Source organism: Boleophthalmus pectinirostris, unplaced genomic scaffold, assembly GCF_026225935.1.
Source record: "Boleophthalmus pectinirostris isolate CB_2022bp ecotype Guang Dong unplaced genomic scaffold, ASM2622593v1 HiC_scaffold_13, whole genome shotgun sequence".
In the NCBI taxonomy this organism is placed as follows: domain Eukaryota; kingdom Metazoa; phylum Chordata; class Actinopteri; order Gobiiformes; family Gobiidae; genus Boleophthalmus; species Boleophthalmus pectinirostris.
Window position 1 is genome coordinate 30,403,950 of NW_026571036.1, and position 4,508 is coordinate 30,408,457.

Here is a 4,508-nt window from a genome sequence, read left to right on the forward strand (position 1 = left end):
GCGGCTAAATGCAGGGAGTGGAACGTACCATTTTAAAACATGGGGAAAGAAATGAATACTACTTTTAACCTACTCAATATATTTAAGTGCTGCGTACACTTTGGCACATTTTACGCACGGATAAAATTCACTTATTGTGTCCTACTGCGCAAAAACTGGTGATTTTGGACTAATAACAATGCAGTTTAAAGTTTGTAAACTGGTATCCCCCTAAAATGGAACAAAAATGCAAGCGCTGAGACAAGAAGCAGGCTGGCAAAATAAAGGGGTTTTTCGAAATCTAGAGGAAGTGCCCACGCATCCTTTGCATATGCGGGTAACAGCTGGTGGCATCTTTTTTTAATAATATTTTAACGGTGAACTTTTATGTAAAGACTATTAAAGAATATGGTGGGTACTTTGTAGTCTGACGTAAATGACGCTTCGGGGGGAGTGGGCTTATACTGTGGATGTGGGTCACCCGTGCGCCCCAGACAGACACGACTCTCCTGCTCTTGAATCTCGTGCGCCGCAGTGGGAGTTGGGAACAGAGGCGGACCGGATGAGAAAGCCTAGTCTGGATTCTTTCTCACCCTCCTCCTGTTCAGAATATTTAGAAAAAAAGTGTAATCTGATTTCTCCCCGTCCTCCCCCTCTCTCCAGATGTAAAGATCACTTCTACACGGAGAGGAAATGGAGGCTTTTGTCCACACGGGGGCAGTGCACTTCAAATACAAAACAAGGTTACTTACTTTCCCAGGGATCTCCCACTTGTATGCCCTGAGAAATATTTTTATGAATAGGATTAAAGCGTTAGTTATTTAGTTGTTTGGTCAATTATTTTGTCAGTGGTCGACCTATTTTTTTATTTTATTTTTTTAATTACTCAACTAAATTATTAGGGGTGAGTGGACAGTTTAAAGGACCTATACTAGACAAAATTTACTCTCATGAGCTCTAAGACATGTTATAATGTTTCCTCATCAAAAACATACCCGAGTTGTGTTTTGTTTCATTCACATATGTTTGCGTAATTCTGGTTTATTGGTCTGTCTAAATCTCAAAAGCTCAAAATGCTCTTTTCACCTTATGATGTCATGTAGTGGTAGTGTTCAAGTTAACGTACAGCTACATTTTGATTATTTTAGAAGAGATTGGCAATTCCAGGGCTGAAATGATCCAAATGATTTTACTGAAGATGTTTGGAGTTTAAAAACACAGTGGAGCACCTGTATTCAGTGTTGGGGAGTAACAGATTACATGTACGAGCATTAAGTAATCAGAGTACAAATTATGAGTAACTGTATTCAGTCATAGTTACTGTTTCAATGAGTGGTAATTGGATTATAGTTACTTTGTTGAAATAAATTGATTACATAGCGATATGTTCCTGTTTTCACATTTTGAACTAAACCAGGACTCAAACCAGGACTAAATAATTTAAGTTATGTTAACATATCCTAGTCTTTGCTTCTCTACAGCAAACAAATGTCTGTTAATGGAGACTTGGGCTCAACAGAGAATTTGAAGAGAACTTAACAAGAATTTTCAGGATGTGCTTGCTACATTCATGTAGTGTTAAAAAGCATAACAATATCATATAATCCAAAATATTAAGGTTACGTTACTGACTTTAAGTAACTTAATGGATTACATTGCAAACTATATTTTGGTGTATGTAATCTGTAAGGGAAGACATTTTAAAAGTCACCTTCCCAACACTGCCTGTATTATTCATGACATCATAAGGTAGAGCAGTGCATTTTCTGTTTGAGAGAAGAACTCATCCTTAATATTCAGGTTTTGTGTCTTAATGTGTGAATGTGTGAATGAAACAAAACCCAACTCCAGGTCTGTTTGTGATGAGGAAACAACATTATAACATAGATCAGAAAACAGCATAACATGGGCCCTTTAATCTGCCTTCTCAATATAAATATAGGCCACTGTTTATGAAAAGCCTCCGCATGGTGACCTGGAATAGCCTCTCCATGGTGACCTGGAATATTCTACAGTATGGCATTTGACATCACTACTGTTTATTCAAATAAATGTGCTTTATTGTAACAAGATTGGAAAATAGTTGGAAGAAACATGCACTGGTACAGTGAATACGCTTGCTTCTTCACAAATATTACCTGGTGGTGTCATCTAATTATACTCATTAAAATAGATATGTTTAATGTCATACTGTGGAATATTCCAGGCCAAGGCAATAACAACTCCATGGAGACAAAAACAGAGCACATATCAGTTGCTAATGTTGTTTCAGTCGCTAACTTGTAGTGACTTGTTGCACCATCCTGACACTGGTGAGATTTGATCCGGTTTCCATTTCGTTACAGGGAGAACAATCCGCTATTGTTGCTCCAGTCAAACAAACATCAACCCAACAATTAATGGTTCAGTCCTGAGCTCAGGGCATAATGTTCCTGTCCTTGGGCAGGACACTTCAACCACCTTGCTTATAAATGACTGTGTTTGTGTAACAGGAGTTCAATATGCACCAAATGGAAAAAAAAAGAATAGAAACAACGAAACAAATACTAAAAGGTCCTACATTACACAAAACCTCCTCAAAAATATACAGAGCTGTGTTTTGCTTCCCTGTATTATTAGTCTGTCTAAATCTCCAAAAATCAAAATGCTTTGTTCCACCTTGTGATGTCATGAAGTGGTAGTTCAGCTACTTTTTACCTTCAGTTCATTAGAGACTGTCTGGCTGAAATCATCCAAATGATTCTTGTGAAGATGTGGAGTTAAATAAATAAATAAATAAATAAATAAAAAAATGCACAGTGGATGCACACCTGTATCACCTCATGACATCACATCGTGGAACAGGATGTTTTCTGTTTGAGAGAAGAACTCAGCTTAAATATAGAGGGTTAAATATTTGTGAATGAAACAAAATACAACTCCAGGTCTGTTTTTGATGAGGAAACAATTTTATAATGTGAGCATATTGTTTAATATAGGCCCTTTAAAGTTGCACTGTGTAACATTTCAGGTGGGGGGGGGCTCTTGTTTTATAATATGGCATTAAATTTCCTGCTTTTTATTCCTCAAAAATACCTTGAAAAACATCCATTCTTACCGTGAACGCGCTTACCTCTCCACAGATCTTGGCCTGGTGATGCAACCTGCTTGTTTCCATGGCGATAGACGCACTTACGCGCGTTTTATTGAAAAGCTTTTACTCCCCATATGATGATTATTTATGTTTTGATTAGCTTGTATTGTGATTTTAATGTCTTTCTAATTCTGTAAAGCACTTTGAATTAGTTTATGTATGAACAACGCTATATAAATAAACTTGCCCCGCCACGCCTTGCCTTAATGCCGTAGTGTGGAACATTCCAGGCAAAGCAATAACATCTCCATGGAGACAAATCGGTGGTGTTGTGCGCTGTAAATGTGACAGAAATTATGATTCATTTGAGAAAAATCTTAACAGCTACGCCCCAGCTGCAGTTACAGCTCACTCTGCATGTTCGCAGTAAACAAAGACACCCACAAGCACATGTTGGGGCTCCACGCTGTTTGGGGACTTTACATTGACATACATTCATTTCCTTATCTTAAATATAGTTACTACGAACCTTTACCTAAACCATAAACCTAATCTAACTTTAAATTTAAGTTAAAGAGCCTATATTACACAATTTTTTGATGTTATAATGTTTCCTCGTCAAAAACATATCTGGAGTTGTGTTTTGTTTCATTCACACACAAATTTTAAGGCTCTTTTCTTCATTTTGTTCATCACGTGATAATAAAGTAAGTGCTCCACTGTGTTTTTAAACTCCATACACCTTCACTAGAATCATTTGGATCTGATTTCAGTCTTAGAATTGCTCATGTCTACTGAACAAATGTAAACGGTAGCTGTTAACTTGAAAACTACTAACGTGGAACAGAGCATTTTGAGGTTTGAAGATGAAGACAGATTAATCATGCAACGTTACTCGAGCAGGAATGAAACAAAACATAATTCCAGGTATGTTTTTGATGAGGTCACAGCATTATAACATGGTTTAACGATCAAAAGAGGACATTTTGCGACTGTTGAATGTTGACTTTTTCAGATTTTTGTCCTCATGAGAAAGGCAGATCTGCATGATTTTTAGTTTGTACAGATGTTATTACCACGATGTGATAAATAGCCGCCCGTACAGGAAGTTTAAACTGATCCCAGAGACATGCCTTCACAGTGACATAAAAAGAGACTGGATTAACTCGTCCTACAAGGGTCTGTCTGTACGAGTTTGGTCATTACCCAGGATTAAGCCCCTCCCTGATCACACACTATCATTTTGACTCATTCATGCTTCCTGTTTCTAACGCTAACCTGTTTTTGGTTCTTTTTATTATGCTGAAGTGAGATTTTGGGTGTTGACTCGGTAAACAGTTTGACAATAGAGAATATGGAGCCAAAAACCACATGCAAATCTGAATTATAGCTCAAATTCAGACTCAGTGATTTATCGGAATGAGTAAATACAGAATTTGAATTGAAATAATTTAAA